This window comes from Rissa tridactyla, chromosome Z (genome assembly GCF_028500815.1).
Source record: "Rissa tridactyla isolate bRisTri1 chromosome Z, bRisTri1.patW.cur.20221130, whole genome shotgun sequence".
Lineage (NCBI taxonomy): Eukaryota > Metazoa > Chordata > Aves > Charadriiformes > Laridae > Rissa > Rissa tridactyla.
In genome coordinates this window covers 13,553,890-13,572,557 of record NC_071497.1, presented here as the reverse complement: position 1 = coordinate 13,572,557, position 18,668 = coordinate 13,553,890, and positions in this window count along the sequence as shown.

The window sequence follows — 18,668 nt, the reverse complement described above, 5'->3', positions numbered from 1 at the left end:
ATATAATTTCACATGAAAAGATTTTATGTAAAATTGCCTTCATTACATTTTTTATATTTCTGTCCAACGTATTAAATGGTAGCTGATTGGCCTGGTTTGAATTCACACTTCTAGATTTTTCTCAACAAGTAATCTTTTTTTTTTTGGCAATTACCAGTTGTGGAGATAGTCCAAAAAATCATCCAATTTAACACACTTATGCTATTTAAAACTTAACCTGCTCTGAAAAGTATATCTTATTCTAAAGAATAAGATCTACTAAATCCTGAGCAAAACACAACATAGGAGTGGCTACACTAAAATGCAGGACTAATTTTCCAGGTCACCTAAAACTTTCCAAGCCACACCTTCTTATACAGATCCTGTCCCCTTTCCAGGGAGGTGCTGAATGCCCAGGGCTACAGCGCGCAACTGACCACCAGCCTGCTCTGTTCCCCCCCTGGGGGTGGTGGGACAGTTGCCACAACCCCCAGGAGGCCACAGCCTCCATGGTGCACTGACAGCCTGAAGGCAGATCTTACAAGTGAAATCTGTGACACAAAAAAGATGTTGAGGACTTTGGCTTTTTGACACTTTTGATCACAAGGTTGCCTGCTGAGTAGCAGACCCATGTTGGACTTAACCTTTCTTTTGGGAGGAAACCTCTCATCATTCACATCCCTCAGTGGTTTCTAATCTGGCTGAGGACTGGGTTGTTTCAGCTTGCCATGTTCAGGCAACATCTCTCTTTTCCTCCCAGGAAGTCACCCTCCATTTGCACTTCTGAATGCTTCCTCTTTACCTCTGAGCTCAGTCAGGAGCTCCCTGTTCCTCCGTGTTGGCTCTCTGTTGGAAAGGAGTGCTCTTGTGATTTGAGTTGTTGAAGTTTAGCAGCTCTCCTGTTCACCTTCACTCTTCAGTGCAGTTTCCTGTGGGATCCTACGAAAAGATTCCCAGAACAAGCTGAAATCTGCTGTCCTGAAGTCCACAGCTGTGACTCCATTGAAGCTGGTGAAGGATCTAGAGCACAAGTCTTGTGAAGAGCACCTGAAGGAACAGGAGTTGTTTAGCCTAGAGAAAAGGAGGCTCAGGGGAAACCTTATCGCTCTTTACAACTACGTGAAAGCAGGGTGTATTGAGGTGGCGGTCGGTTTCTTCTCTCAAGTAACAGGCAACAGGACAAGAGGAAAAGGCCTCAAGTTGTGCTAGGGGAGGTTTAGGTTGGATATTAGGAAAAATTTCTTCACCTCAAGGGTTGTCAAGCATCAGAACAGGCTGCCCAGGGAAGTGGTTGAGTCACCATCCCTGGAGGTATTTAAAAGACGTGTAGATGTAGTGCTGAGGGACATGGTTTAGTGGTGGACTTGGCAGTGCTAGGTTAATGGTTGGACTTGATGATCTTAAAGGTCTTTTCCAAACTAAAAGATTCTATGATTCTCTCTTCTGGGCTTTTTTCACGATCTTAGCTCAACAGTTTCGCAGTGACTGCAGTCAAGACTGCCCTTGGTTATCACATACCCAATCACTTCTTCCTTGCTTGTGACAAACAGCACAAGCAGCTCCCTTGATCAGCTCATCAATTGTCTGTGTTGTGAAATTGCCATCAATGCACTCCAGAAATTTCCTATCTCACATACACCCAAGTCTATTGCCTGCCCAGCAGATATCAGAGACATATGCACAACAGATAGTTTTTCTCATTGAGGGAGCCATCAAGTACTTTTGTCTTATTCAAAACTATGCCTCTAAAAATTTTAAATTTTCTTTTTTGATGATGTTAAATAAAATAAATAATTAAAATCAATAAAATGAAAGAGCGAGCTGCTTCCGAATAAACCAGAAGTATTGTAAATACTTTGATTTGGTAGTAGTCTTGTAGTTCAACAAGCTTATTGTTGCTACATCTTTTGTTCCCTGTGAAAGCCAAGATCACATAGTCCATCCCATGTCCTGCCTCGTGTATAGTTCTTAAGACTTGCAGTTGGATAAGGACACACAGCAGCTTAAGCTCTCTATGAGCTCTTCTGCATTGCTCAAACCTTTTCTGCAGTGCATAGAGCTCACTGGAAGATGGTGAGAATGACTCAGAGTAGTCTACTGAACAAACCCTTGAAAGATTTGCTTGACAGTTCAATGGTAAAATTTCCCATGGGGATGAATGTATCAATTTTTCCTCAGCTCTGATTCAAACCTGCAAGTGCAAAAGGTGCTGTCATTTTTAGTGTCATTGCACCGGTCAGACCAACTCATCCTGAGTGCCTCTAAATAAGGCATGTGCTTAAAAGCAAACCCATACATTTATACACGCAATACCAGTGTACTTAGTGACTGCAATTGCTAGAGTGATTGCTCAAATGGAACATCTGCTGAATGCTGAATGCATCACACTCTGTTTCTGTCAGGTATGTGGAATTCAGATACTCTTATCTGTTAGGAATACAATTAATAAATAATAATTAAATACAAATAAGTAGTGATCAAGAGAACAAACAATTAAGAACTGCTTCCTATTATTCATCCATGTAATTTCTACAAAGCTAATAATACTATTATACAAACCCAAAATTCCTTGTCTTCACCTAGCAGCAGGAGGTGATGTGGTTTGGCAGTTATGCAAGTATTCCCTATATACCAAAAGCTGAGTCATTTGTGACTGTGCTTTCAAATAAAGAGTTTAGTGTGAGTTTCTGCTACTCTAAGACTGAACTGACAAGCACTGTGAGAGGTCTAGGTTGTGTGAAACTCAGGTTCAAGTGTGGCATTGTCAAATATCCCCCTATAATCTCAAACAGTTTAAGACAGAAAAAATGTAATCCATCAAAACATCTCCATCTCACATTACTCTGTACTTGACTTCTTCAGCTTGCCTTGTGTCCTGGGTTGAGCAACACAGGACTAATTAATCTTCTATCGCTGGGGAAAACTCCACTTTTGGAAGACTCTGGTATCTGAATTCATGAAAATATTTACTTTATAACCAGGTAGGCTATGTGGGTTTCAAGGTTGAAGTGTTTTCAAGCCTGGACAGGTGCAGGGATGAGGAGAAGCGAGGCCCGGGCATTTGACCCAGGCCGGCCAACAGGATTACTTCATACCATGAAAGTCACTTTTGATATAAATTACAAAGGTTGCTCCATAGTCTCTCTCTCCCTTGATGGTGGCGGTCCAGAGAAACTCCTTGCCCCAGTGCCGAACCCCTGAGCCCTTCCTTCCCTTCCTTCCAAAGCTGCAGTGCTCGCAGTGTCCCACATTTGCTGTCTCCTGCTGGGAGGCTTCCTGCTGAGACAATTGGCTGCTTATAATCCTTGTATATCTTATATTAGTATCGGGTTTGCTACTGGTTCTTTAGTATTATTGTTAATTATTTAATCTTATTCTATTAAATCTATTTATATTTCAACCCTCGTGTTTCCTTGCTTTCCCCGATTCCGCTTTCTGGGTGGGGAGGGGTCATTGGGTGATAGAATAATTGTCTATATGACAATAAATTGTTATGGGTTTTCTAAAACCATGACAGATGCTTCAGTTGGTTCATTTTCTCAAAACACATCCCACTGCTTCTCATGAATCTTCTGGCCTGATAATATGTTTGTATCACACAAAAGACTCATCTGAGGTCACTTTTCCATTGCACCAGGCTTTGGAAAGGGAAATGAGAATGAGTTGCACTGCAGTTTTAGATACCGCAGTGCAAATCTCTTTAGAGAAAAGTATCATGAACATTTTAGGTTGGCAGCCCCTTTGCAAAAAGCAAATAACAGGTACCAAATATCTGATCCACTTGATAACCTAAAAAAGTTATTACATTCAGTTGCTGAAGTAGAAATTGTTCTGAAATTACTGCTTACTACTGAAACCCTTATTGTGTTATTAGGGTTCGGGCTCGTTTCCATAGTAAAATGCAGGAGGGAACTAAAAAAAAAAAAGTTAAAAATCTGTGAAGAGTGGTAACGTATGTTTTTTCATGGAAAAGGGAAAGAGAAAGAAGGAGGATTGAACTGATGATATGGCCTGCAGCGCTTTGTGTATGTTACAGTCTTTACAACAAGACACAGTCTGTCTGCACTGGCTGGTACAATGTTTTTACTCATACATTTCCACCAGTGCTGTTCACCGTGCACATGATTTGATGTAACTCCTGCCAGCAGTTTTAATTGGACTTATGCTGACTGCACAGCAGTAAAATGTTGTGGCTGCATTGACTGTGCATTTCTGCCACGGCAGCTCTGGGAGGCAAAAGGAGCTACAGGTGCACAGCACCGTGCTGCTGGCTGCAGAACCCACTGAGGTCAGGAGGATTTTTGCCAGTGGTCTCTACATTCCATTAGGCATTCCATTTCTGGCAGGAATTATTCATTCCATCCAACCCTCCTCTAAAAATAATGGGATATGGCTTCCCCTTTGAACACATGAGGTATAAAATAGCAACTACATAGAAGTCCACACTTTTTGCTGAGGGACTTTAGACAAGTTCTGTTCACGGCTTCGCTAAGGTTGTACTCGGGGGTGCAAGAGCAGAATTTATCTTGATAGATTTGATTGCCACCTACCTACTTCTAAGGGTGATCTTTCTGTCTCATTAACTTCCATTAGATGATCAATTCTGTGAGCATTACGTGCTTATCTGGCCAGCTACAACAAAGCCACCCTAGTGAAGGTGTGAGTTTTTTGACTTTGGTTCAACAAGCTGAAAGGTACGCTGTCTGGTTCTGAGGTCAAGAAAAACTGACTGGATTCTTCCAAGGATGCTCTGAGATCAAATAACCTGCTTCTTCAAAGTCTCAGGACTGTTTCTCTCCTACTATTCTAATCTGATTGTTTCTTTCAATGTTATATTTCATCTGATGGGCACCTGTGTTCTGTTATTTAGTCCTTTCACATTCTCTTTTCCCTCTATGCCATTTCTTCTGCATTTTCTTGTAACTTTGATAAACTTCTTACATTTCACCTGCAATCATTTAAAAATTGAGTTCACCATAAATATGAGGCATAGGGAAATAGATGAGTTTTATGCTTGTACAACAGAAATAATTCTCATGTCCTGTATTAAATTCACACATAATTTCAAATAATAAATTTATCTTACTGGATGACGAATACATTGATGAATGCTTAGGAAAGGATTACTTTTTACTCTCTATTATTTTATTTATATCACTACACAGCAAAAGGTACTGTCAGTATCTAGAAATTTTTAATAAAATCAGGATCTAATTATTTTCCCATTTATATTACTTCAATTCTCTCCCTTGATTTCTGAAATACAGCTGGTACATGCTGGATGAAGGTTTTTTCTCCCTATCCAAAGTCATAATCACAACACTCCCCAACTTCATAAAGTAATACTATATGAAATGTCTGCCAAGATGTCAAAAAATCAAGAACAGAAAAATAACAAATAAAACCAGTATGTCCATGAGAGTGAGAGACAATCTTGCAGAAGACTCTTGAATATTTTATTATATAAAGGAAAGAAAAAGCCTAACAAAAATGAAAAAAAATGAAACCTGCAACACATATTTTTACACCTAATAAAATATTTCTTATGAAGTTCTCCAGCTGAAAGTTCTATCAAATTTAAAACAAAGTGTTTAAAGTTAAAAAATAATTCTAATTAATTCTATTCATTTATTTATCTATTTATTATTATTATAATCTAATTAATTCTAGTTAAAAAATAATTCTAATTATTTTTTAGTGGGAATGTTTCTGCAAGAGCATGAGAAAGAGTCTAGAGCTGCCAGCAGCTGATATTTAAGATTACACCTGAAGCACAAGCCATTCAGGATTGAGCACCTTCCCTCCTGCATTCAGAGTTTGCTTTGTGCCCATCTCATGTGAGTTTCTTAACCATCTTTCTGCATGAGCATATCTTGTGCTTTCTGGTTTATTGTCTTTATCTTCACATCTTTTTACAAAACATAGAAGATGTTGTATTTTTATACCACGTAATGAAGAATAGTTTTGAAATCTCAAAATTCATCACAAAATATTGTTCCTTTCAGCAGCTTTATATGCTTTGACAGTGGAAACAAACAAAGCTCTCAGATAAATCTAAAAGAAAACTAAGTAGGACATTGTGAAGGGTTGGTGCAATTTACTAATCCTAATTAAATAACTAACAAAAAAGTATTGGAAGGAGTTAGAAAGAAATGGTCTGCTATGTACACTAAAAGTCCCTCATCCTTGGCTAATGCAACAAGAACTCCACCTTGTTTTGTTGTTTCGGTTTTTTGAAATTGGAAGGTGCTTCATACAGCTCAAGAGACTAATTTGGCCCATCTGTAACACCAAAGTGGTGCAAAAGTTTAGCTAGGGCCTATCTTTTTACATTCACTTCTGAAAAGAATGTTCCAGCAAATTTCTCTTAGAATGGAAGTGCCATTAAAGTGGCATTAGATGGAGTAAAGTGGTTTGTAAGTATGATCCTCCAAAACTGGGGACTTGAAGTTATATAAATAGACCTATGTTACTCCTGCACCTATTACAGGGGAGAGGCAGAAAAGGCTTGGAGATGAGAGGCTGTGGTTCAGAACTCTAATTAAAACGTATGAGCCTGCGTTTGTGTGCCTGTGCATATATCCACAGAATTTCCAAAAGACCATAAACAGACAAGCACGTGGTTCAGGCACAAATGAAAGAAGTTAAACGCAGTATTTCTCTTAAGGCTTTCTTCATCCTTCTCTGCCTTACAGTTTGTTTCTTAGTCTCACACACGACATGAGCAGGGGATGAACCTCTGCAGTGTCAAATGATACGAGGCAGAGCTTCTCACGCTCAGTAGCCCTTAGAGGGCTGGAGTGATCGAATAAACTGTTTAAACACAAGCTAGAGCCGGCAGCAGTTTAGTCAAGGAAAGTTCAGAAACATATCCACTATATTCTGCTCTGCACGTTTAGGTACTCTTAACCTGATGCGATCCTTCTCTTCCAGTACCTGTGTCCCCCTTATGCATACACACAATAAACTCAAGTCGCACAAGGGGACTATTTAATAATAATTATGGGCTAAAAGATGGTGGAACATTTATCACACAAGAAAACAAATGTTAGGAAATTCAGAGCAGATCCAACTTATTTTTGTGCCCTTATTTTGTTTTTAAAAATATTTTAAACCTGGTAAAAGCAATAATCTAAACACAAAGGATCTCTCTATTTGCATTATGGAATATTTCCAAAAAGTATTTTTATTTGTCTGGTTGGTTTTTGTATGGCACAGTTTCCGTGATGACCTTGAGCTGTTTTAACAGCTGAGTGATTTTGTGAATGTCAGTTGCAGTGTGTATTAACATCTTTATTTGTATTGATTCTGTCCTATTTTACTGAAGGCATCAAGTTTATAACAAGGATGATGAAAGTACTGCTCGGTCATAAGTTACCGTTACAAAACCCACCACTTCTCTTTATAGTATCTGGAATAAACATGTTCTCCATAAATCCTGGGTTTATTGAAGGAGACTAAAGACACTGAGCACCTTTCAGAACAGGACTTCAGCACGTGCAGTCGTTCAGAAATGGCCTTTAAAATTCTGCTGTCATCCCTGTCACACGGGGTGTAACATATAAGAAAAATGTCCCAATTCTGATTCTAAGGCAGACTTTACACAGCTAAAGTGCGAGTACAGTTTTCTGCACTATTTCCACTCAAATTATATCATAAATCATAAATAACAATAGGCTGATGCTCATCGGTCCCTGTTTCCTCTGAAGATAAAAGACCTCAACTCACTACAGCTGTGTGCAGCTGTGTGCAGAAGGTACAGAAAAGAGTAAGGGTTGGAACAGGCAATACCAAAGAACTGGCAAACCATGTGTGTAGGATACAGATTTTTGCAAAATGGACCATTTACTCAGTGTGCACTGGAGAGTCTACAAACTGATTTACTGTTGATATGGCTACAGTACTTAGTGTACAACCCTTTTCAAAATCCTGCCATTTAAAAACCAACAAGTAGTCAAGCTGCTAGAAAATGAGACTATCGGAGTTGGAGCTAGTTTTCTGAACTGACCGGAGTGCATACAGAATATGATTTAAATGAAGTTTTCCATATGGACACATAAAATGAACGTTGTATTTTCTGGATAATTCTTTTTCATCCATTTGAAGTACTCATGTGCCTGAAAGAACATAATTTATTTAGGCTTTTAAAAAGGGTACGTCATAAAGTTCTTTTCTCCAGAGAGTGCCTGTACATGTGGTGTGCAAAGCCTTTCATTTTTTTCTGAAGTTCTCTAGGTCTTCAAAATAAAAGACACGGCCACATATTTGTTGTGGGAACTTGATAAGAACCTCTATAATACCATTAATAGAAATAAATGGCCTAGGCATAGCAAGATAAAGAGATTCATGCTTCAGTTCCTCTTAGATCAGGAGCTCTAAGTTGTACTCTTAGAAACCAGAGGGTGAAGTCTGAGTTTGGTGACCCACAGTAGGTACAGATAAATACAAATGATCTAAAGTTCAAATGCTTTTTTAGACTTTTTTCAGGATTTTGCATTTTTTTGCCTTTTCATACCTGAGATGAAAATCCAAAGAAGAGAACTTCTTCCCAGCATCATTTTATTATTTTTCATAGCCTCCCTACCCTTTCCTACCCTGAGATACCCATGTGTATCTCAGTCAATATGCAATTTGTGTATGAAAGTAAAGATTTCAAAAGGCTTGCACCCAAACAAAGACAGTTTAAGAAGTTGCTGGAGCTGAAAAAACAAAGGGAAAACAGTCACAATATCTCATTTCCCCTCATTTCCCTATTCCCGTCCCACTTAGCAGTAGAGATCTGTCAACCCTTTTATCTTCACAGATGAACAGCTCATTCCTGCATCATCTATGTTGATGATGTCCGTTCTCATTAATATTTCTGCCCTATCCAAGGTTCCAGTCATGCTGTTTCATATTTCTCCTTTGTCATCTGTGTACCCTGATTGTAGCTCCTCCAGAAATGCTTGCAAACTTAAAAAGAATAATAAGTATGGTCTACCAAAAATGTTGATATTTGTTACCTTTCCTCCTTGGACTATTTATCGCATTGCCTTCTGTACACCTCATAGCTCCAAACTACCTCAGGGAAAAAGCAAATGGCCTCTGGACGAGTCAGCAATGTAGGTTTATAAATAAATATGTATGTATGCAAACTGTATCCACATATTATGTATGTATGTATATATATATATGTATTTATATATGAAGATTCACCATGATCATCAGTACCATGTTTTCTGCCTTTGCTATTTTCTTCTGCAATCTATAGTCTTTCTCGATAACTTCCTTGCATGTTCTTTAAAGAAGCAAAACAAGGACAATTTTACATTTAGATCTTTTAAAACACAACACTGAGTTTGACATGGTATTTCAATGCTATTGTCATGACCAGTGTGTAGCAAACATCAAATAATCCTCTAAGTATAGGTGTTTCATAGTCATGCTGAATGATATACATGTAAAGCCCTGTATAAACATCCACAGGTCTAAACATAGTTGAGTACTAAAACTTATTATTCATGGAGTCCTGCAAAACCACTGTAAATATTTTGAAATATTAATTTTTTTTTGTTATTGTTCATCTTAGTATTAGCAACAGCAAACTTTCGATTTCTTAGAATGTGCAATAGCTGTGTGCTTTCCTACTTTCCCCTGATCTCAAAGGCTATGTTGTGATTTAGGCATAGTCAACCTGCAAATGAAGTTCTGGAAAGAACCAGAAGTCATACTGTTAAGATGATTTAGAAAACCTTTCTTCTACAATCTCGGCTAGTAAGTCACTTCTTCGATGATAGCTTTATCAACAACCCGAAGGATTAGGAGGTTTTTCAGGCAGATACCACTGGAGGCTTCAAGAAGTCTCTGAGTCCTCAACTCCTCCCACACCGGGGGCTGCTGAGTTCCTTTCTCTCACGGTTCTTCCAAGTCACGGTACAGCCAGCAAAAAATCCCTCATGAAGGCAGCATGCATTTTTTTATTACTTTCAATTTTTTCTAAAGGCTTTCTAGTCTTATTTCTCTGGAAAACACCCTTCTCTTACCTGTCTCAAGCTCTTTCTTCCAAACAAGATTACTCTCTACACTAAGGTTTCTCAGAAACCATATGAACGGATTTTCTTTTGCCTTTAATAAAGAGAACTCTGAATAGGCTTCAATAAAGTCTGATTTACCATCAGCAAAAGTAATACTGTCAAAATGTAATCATAGTCTTATTGCATTATTGCGTGATTTGGATCATTTCTACATGCCATAATACTTAAGGTTAGCTAGACAAGAATCTGTTACCCTTGGAGAATTGCTCTAAACATTTGTGAAGAAAAATTTTAGAAATTGAGAACATATAGAGAGACAGTGTCCAGATACCACCTATGAGGATGTTAATCTTTATCCTCCACTTAACATTAAATTAAGAGGAACTTAATTAATAGTTATTTATTTCATACACATAATTACTGAGGACCTGTTTTGTAAATAGTGAAACCCATGTGATACATTCATACAAATTAGTTTTACACCAAAACTCTGTCTCTTCCAAATACAAGAAAGAAGGAAAAGCAGAATATTGGCAATGCTGCTAAAGTTTTTTATTCCACTTCTATTTTCAGAAGGATGGATAATACTAATGACTTGAGCATGCTGGTTCATATCCTGGAAGAGTACGTACTGATGATCCCATTGTAGACCTGGAGAGTAATTCTTTCCAGTCACTGACCAGTTAGCTTCTTGGTGGTGTAGTGAGTGTGATGCACAAGAGGATAGTGTATGCTGTTATGAGCATAAAGATCTATACTGCAATCTGCCATACAGATGAATACATATCTCAAAAATCATGTAAGCATACAATATTGAAGCTTTTTGCCTCTTGTGAGGGATCAAGAGATAGCTTGCTTGTTCTTTCACTTGAAGAATCGTTTTTCAGTTTTTTATTTACCAGTGAGATATCAAGCCCATTAAAAAAAATCAGAAGTAATTTTTAATATATATTTTCATTGATCCTGCCTGCTAGGTAAGAAATTTTTAGGTTTTTTTTTCATTGAAGGACTGATTTGGCTTTTCCTCTCAGATGGAAGACATGCTAGTGTTTAGTAGCTTTGATGATTAAATCAGGTGTCAGATCATGCCATGATCTACAATCCATGTAATACCACTGCATGAACTAGGGCTGTTTGCTACAGAGAAATGCTAGGATTTGATCCTGTAAATTGCTTCATGTAATGTTCAGAGAGAAGGTAGTGCTAAAAGGAATTCTGTTATTACATCTTTTTCTAAAAAGGTTGGAAAAGGCAAAGCGATATCAAATATGAGACAGTGGGACTAAATATAAGTAGGACTTGCACAATTTACACTTCAAGCCAAATCATTCCTAATTTTCAGTTTTGTGAACTCGTAACAATTTAATCAGTGGTCGGGGTGTGTAAACAGTGAATAATAGGGCATTTTAAATCTAATGTCCCCAGCTGAAGTGAAGACAGGAGGGGAACCAGGATGCACACGCTACAGACGGATCAGGACCTGGCTTTCTTTAATAGATTTACACCAAAGATAGATAACTGGTCTGCAGTAATTAAAAATACCATCATGATCAAAATGTGCAAATGGCAGTGCAAAAATTTAGTGTACACACACACGGAGAATGAAAAATTATTATTTATGTGGTTAGTAAATTAATCACAAACACTACATAGTCTGTATGAATTCATCTCTGAACTACCAAGTGCTATTTATGAAAAAAAAATAGAAATGCAAATACTCACAAAGAAGAGAACAGAGAAGGAAAAAAAAGGTGGGTTTAAATATCAGTCCTCTGGAATGTCTGTATCCAACCATTCTACATACAGAAGCATCTTTAAACCTTCCTCTTCAAGTGTAAAATTCTCAACAGTATTCTTGCAGAGCAAATGTAGCTCTTGAATGAACAAAGGTGGTGTTTCACAACAAAATCAGAAAAGCAAAGATCTCCTCATTGCAATGCACATTTCAAAGGCAATTTGTATCTGTGTCTTGTAAAAAGCTTTCTAAATACTTCAGAATCAAAAGGAAAACAAAAAATCACTGTTATATATGGCAGGAAACAAGAAGATCCTAATTCATAATTGCAATGGAATTTACAACAAGCTCCTTCCATGAAATGTTTCTTCCCTACATAAGGTAGCACAAATTTTGACTCACCAACAGAGGAAAAGTCTTTCTTTCCCTGTAATTAAAAAAATAATCCAGAAATTGATTCCATATTTTTAAATTAAATAGAAGATCATAGGATTGATGCCAGGACATTTCAGACCATCAGGGACCATGGGGGTTCTCCCCGCCCAGTCCAGGGCAGAGTCCGACTCCCTGCCTAGACCAGGTTGCTCAGGGTTTTATCCCGTGGGGGCTGGAAACCTTCCATGGGGGAAGATAGCACCGTCTCCCTGGGCACTGGCCCCACTCAGCTGCCATTCTCAGGAGGAAAAAAGCTTTCCTTTATGCACAGCCTCTCTGGCCCTGCTCAGCTCGCTGCTGGACGAAACCCAGGACTTTCTCCACAGAGCTGCCTCCAGTCCACCAGCATCTCTGCTGGGACTTTGCCTGCCCAGGACAGGGCGGCACCGTCCTCCTGCCACAGGTGGACGTGAGTCCCGTCAGCCCCTTCCTCCTGCCAGTCCCAGTCGCAGTGAATGTCAAGCCCTGTCCTCACACCTGTTGGACAAGTCCAAGGATTCAATATTTTTTTCTGACTGATTTAATAAGCTGCGAATCTTGCCTCAAATATTTAGCTTTTTTTCATGGTCTGTAATACACAAAATAAACTGAGATGAATTACATTCATACAAACTTCAGAAGAGCTTAATTCTCATAAATAAAGGGGGTTTGGCTATCTGACTGCCTTTCCCAGAAGTACAGCCTCTGATACACATGATGTTGTTCAGGCCAACAGCCTGTCAATGTGATGTTATCTCTAGGAGAGACACGCTTGCAAGATGGCATTGTGCTGACACAGGTGTACAAGAAGTTATGCATCTGGTTATTCTATTTATTTAAGTAGCTGACTGCTCTGGTGGGGACTGTAAACATTCAGATAAATTTCCAGGCCCTCTCCATGAACTCTTTTATCTGCTGAAAATTCCCCCAGAGCACATAATATCACTCTGGGTCTCAGGAACTGTGCAGAAAATCCAGGGAGATAATGAAAGTAGAGACAGAAACGAGGTTGGGGGGGGGAAAGGGTGGGGGTGGCGAAGGATGAAGCAACAAGCTGTTCTTTTGCCTTTTTTTTTTCTTTCAATTATTACTAAAAAATGAAGAGAATGACAATATTTACAAATGCAGGTGGCAGTTATTTTCCATGTGCATAAGAGTTAATATCAGTAGCAGTAGTCACTGCTTTTGTGTAACGCCAGAGAATAAGCCTTGAAATCACCTGATTGTCTATTAAGGAACTGTAAAACAATTTGCATTACTTAATCTTCTGAATCCAGATGAGGGTCTAATCAATTATAGCCATTAACTGTAGTTGCGTAATATAACAAGAAGCCTAATGCACTCAACTGAAAGTCAGGCGGGTCGGTAAATCTTTTCTACCATAGACAAAAAGTTACAAAAATAGCTAAACAAGTTATATAGCACATGAGGCAAACAACTTATTGTTTGGGAAAACAAACTGTTTTGTTATGTGGGAGCCTGAGAGACAAAAGGACCTCAGTAAATCCATTCTCAGGATTAAAGGCATGGAGAATTTGGCTGTAGCTTAAGCTGCAGGTTTGCAGGGAAAGTTAAGGGAAAATTCTCCAGCCTATAGGCAAATATCCAAATATCATGTGATGTGGTTACACTGGTAAATTGCACAAACCTTTTTCTCTTCCTACTCTTTCAATTAAGGATGGATTTTATCAGCTCGGTTTCCAGTGAAAAATAGGATACTGAGAGGTTTGGGGGGACCAAATACGCAATGCAATATAGTTACACACAGTGTTCCTGGGTGGGAAGTGACATCAAACCGTGTGTTCCAAGTAGCAAGTACCTAGCACTTTTTGAAAAGCGTGCCCATTTAATAACGTCTCAAGCTGGAAACACAAAGTTTTATTAAAGTAACTTACAGCATGAGTTAAATGGAGACACGTAACATAAGGAAAATACAATTTTTGAAATCAATATTTCTGAAAATCAGCATATTTCAGGAATAAAACAAAGAAATAATTTTAACTTCAAAAGCACGTAGCATAACAGCATTTTATGTTCAAAGCAAGCAAGACAATACTTTGGCAAAGAATTCCAATCAGTGAATCCAGAAAAATCTCATCTGGGACCCACAAATGACAACCAGCACAGGTATATTATCTTTTTGTCCTTTACCACTTGCCTTTAGAGCAAACTATAGCACACAGAAGCACTACATGTAGCAAAAGTATTTTTGTTCATTAAAGGAAAATTGATATTAAGTTTGGAACAGCGGAAGTAGTTTTGTGACAGTTGAATGAGAAATCAAAAGGTAACCAGTCGGTAAACCAGTAAATTGTGATTTTGTGAGCTGTGAATTTGATTCATGGACAATTTTAAGAAATAATCTTTAAAATAAGATTGATGTTTCTCAATTCAAGAGCATGTAGAAGCATTCTTGTTTTATTTATGCTATTTGATGCACAATGAGATCATGCATTATTGAAATGTTACTCAATTCTTGGTTAAGACGGAGACCAAATTATAACAATATACACAGCAGGATTTTAAGAACTAAAGAACAGGAAATTATAATTGCACATAGAAGTAAATGGCATATGTCCGAAGGAATACTGTATTCCATGCCGTACAGACATAATCTTTAGTTTTATAACTGTCATATTAATAATGTCCACATGTAAATTAAACTAATTAAAATATGTTTAGAAATTATGATGAAAGATGTAAAGAGTCAAAAAAGAGCTTTGAAGAAACCTGGCATTGTTTACTACTTTGGATTTAAGATGGGGACAGTGCTTTTATAAATCCTGCTGTACCAAGTTTGTGTTCCGTGTCACATAAATTTATTACTCTACCAAATGTGATAAATTTGTCAATATTACTTTTTAATTAATATTTGGGTATTATTAAGGGCAAACAGCTACTTTCAAGAAAATAAAAAAAATCATGCTTTTGAGACTAACAGATACTGTGCACTGCAGATCGGTATTTGCTGATGGCCAGCAAGCCTACAGTGAAACATGTCAGATGGCTATTGAGCTTAAATGCCGCTTCTGGCATTGTCAATGGTACATGGCTACACTACTGTGGCAATGGACTTCCCTTTCTCCTCCAGTCATACCCAACTATCTATTCCTTTCTATGCCACAATTTCCTAGCCTCATCTTCTTAGTCCACCTTTCATGTAAGTGTATTTATTTGCTTTTTAAATGTTCAGCCTTGAAGAACACTAGGAAAAAATAATGGAGGTAAAGGAGAAAAATTAATTGCCACTAATCTATAATGCACACGTGCTATGAATAGCATTTGATCTATCTGAGTCTTGAACTGGTGTCCTTCATGAATACTGCATGCAATTATTTTTAGTGCAAAAGTTGCCAAAGTGCACCTGCAACCCTTGCTCATCCACTGCTCCAGTTGCTCCACGACTGATCATCCGCTAACTCATCCGATGTTTTAAAAACAGGTAATTTTTTTCCCCATGTTTAACATTTCAGCTGAATTTTAAAGCCATGATCAACTTGGGCTTCAAATTTTCAAACAAATGAAGAACATTATTTTCAGAAAGGATTAAAAAAAAATCTGTTTTCACACAATGCCCAGTTCTGCTTTGAAATTTTCCACAACAGAATGTCATTGAGGTAAAAAAACCAAAAACACAACAAAACACCACCAAGGATTGAGGATTTATGTGTCCAACAAGATAAGTAACGAGAACTGAAGTTAATGAAGGAAAAATCTATCTATCTGCTTTCCACTAACAGATCTGGAACTGACCACTATCAGAGACAAGATGCTAGACAAGTAAATCCTAAATTACACAATATGACTCATTACTTAAATCTTGTGATATCCTTTCTATTATCCTGACTGCTGTAAAGGAACAAGTACTCTGTCAGCAAGTTGTCATCTGTATAGTCACTGGACTGTGTGTGCCCATTGAGAAATACTAGCAACATTTAGAATGCCACAAAGCTTGTAGACTTGAGCCCTTCTTAATGACAAGATGCAGAAGCCAGTAACTATGTTAAGAGTGTTAGAACAAAAAAGGTCTTCCAGATGCCTTGTAGAGTCCAGAAAAGATCCTGCCTGAGATTACAAAACTGACTTGTAACCATCAAGCAGTCCCACCTGCCCTCCTGCCCTGTTTGACTCCTGTTAGAAGTGCTGATAACTCGAGTAGCAAGCCTGGAAGCAGATGAATCTGAATCTTGTCTTATCAGCCCTTATTTCCAACTCAGTATGCAGAATTTGTCACACACTAAGGCACTTATTTGGGACCTAGGAAACCCCTCACCCCTTCCTGCCATCCAGAGCAGATGCTGGACCAAGTTTTCCCAATTCTCTGCAGAATTCCCTATCCACAGGCACAGAAAGTTATTCCCATTTTTCTGTTCTCTGGTTCATTGAATAATTAATTTTATTTTCCAGTTGGAAAAGGTTCAACACATGATATTAAGGAAAGATGACCTTTGGGTCTGTGTTGCAGAAAGCTAAGGGACTTCTGAATTCAGAGATCAGAATTTGAACCCCCAACTTAAATGATTCATTAGGCCCTAAAGTATGACCAAGGAAGGAGGACTTTTTTTGCCTGTTTTTTAATTTCATCTAATGCAGAAAATTCTTTTTGAATTACATCTTTCCGTCTTATGTTCCAGAGATACTTCTTTTAATTTATATAAAACCATGAACTCTACTACCAAGGTATCTTGATTTTTTACCTTGCTGGTCATTATTCAACCTTTTTGAGGAAGGATGTAGCTGCCTTCTTTGCTTTTCCTTCATCTTTATTTTTTTGGTTTCCAGATGACAAGAAACTTCAGCATGAATTTTAAGAATTTTAGAAATAATCCTGTTTTGTCACTTTATTTATTTAATACAAAATCTGACTTTATGTCATAGAATAACTGTGTTGCTTTCTGCTTTCTCTAACAGTCCAATGAAAGAGTAATGCATAAAAATCATTTTACTGTTTAAAACTTTTGAATAAAACATGCCAACCTTGTCATACTAAGTGACAGACAGAAATGTCACCATTGTTTGCCTGGGACAAATAATCTATATACTTCATGTATAATTCATGTGATCTTTAAGAATGTTTAACAATATTGAATTTAGATAAATTTCAATAGTATGGTGCATCAAGCTCCCTTTATCAATTTACACATGTGCCTCATCAATTTAAGTCTGTATCTATATCACTCTATCTCTATGTTGGACCTGACAGTTTTGGAGGTTGTTCTTATTTTATAGCACACACACACTACCCCTGACCAAGTTGTATTATTCGATATCCTCCTCATGACCTTCTCTCTACTCTTCTGAACTCGAGAGCCTACAATAAACCAAGGTTGTACATTCATCACAGCAGCATTAGCTGCAGGGACACATATCTAGTAGCAGCTTGTCTCAGGGACATCGGATTCTGAAAAGGGATTGAAACACTAGTCTGGATAAGATGTAAATCCCTGCCAAAATAAGATTCCAATCCTTTCCTAAAGCTTCCTGTCCATCAAAATTGAAAAAGAAAAAAATCTGAAAACAAAGGCTGCTGAGTGGCAGGGACAAGAAAAACATTTTATAGTAATTTTACAGTTTATATATTATATGTTTTACATTCTATGGAGTCTAGTTGGAGTCCTGTATCCCCAGGGGTCAGTACTGGGTCTGGTCTTCTTCAACATATTCATCAATGACCTGGATGAGGGGACAGAGCGTACCCTCAGCAAGTTTGCTGGTGATGCAAAACTGGGAGAAGTGGCTGACACACCAGAAGGCTGTGCTGCCATTCAGAGAGACCTAGACAGGCTGGAGAGTTGGGCAGAGAGGAACCTGATGAAGTTCAACAAGGGCAAGTGTAGGGTGCTGCACCTAGGGAGGAATAACCCCATGCACCAGGACAGGTTGGGGGCTGACCTGCTGGAAAGCAGCTCTGTGGAGAGGCACCTGGGAGTCCTTTTGCACAAGTTGACCATGAGCCAGCAATGTGCCCTTGTGGCCAAGAAGGCCAATGGTCTCCTAGGGTGTGTTAACAATAGTATGGCCAGCAGGTGGAGGGAGGTCATCCTCCCCCTCTACTCTGCCCTGGTGAGGACACATCTGGAGTCCTGTGGCCAGTTCTGGGCTCCCCAGTTCAAGAAAGACAAGGAACTACTGGAGAGAGTCCAGCAGAGGGCTACAAAGATGATCAAGGGGATGGAGCACCTGTCTCAGGAGGAAAGGCTGAGACACCTGTGTCTGTTTAGCCTGTAGTAGAGAAGACTGAGAGGGAATCTCATCAATGCTTATCAATATGTAAAGGGTGGGTTTCAAGAGGATGGGGTCAACTCTCTTCAGTGGTGCCCAGCAACAGGACAAGGGGTAATGGGCACAAACTGGAACACAGGAAATTCCATCTCAACATGAGGAAAAAATTCTTTCCTTTGAGGGTGCCAGAGCAGTGGAACAGGCTGCCCAGAGAGGTTGTGAAGTCTCATTCTCTGCAGATCAAAACCCATCTGGATGCGTTCCTGTCCAGCCTGCTCTAGGTGACCCTGCTTTGTCTGGGGCTT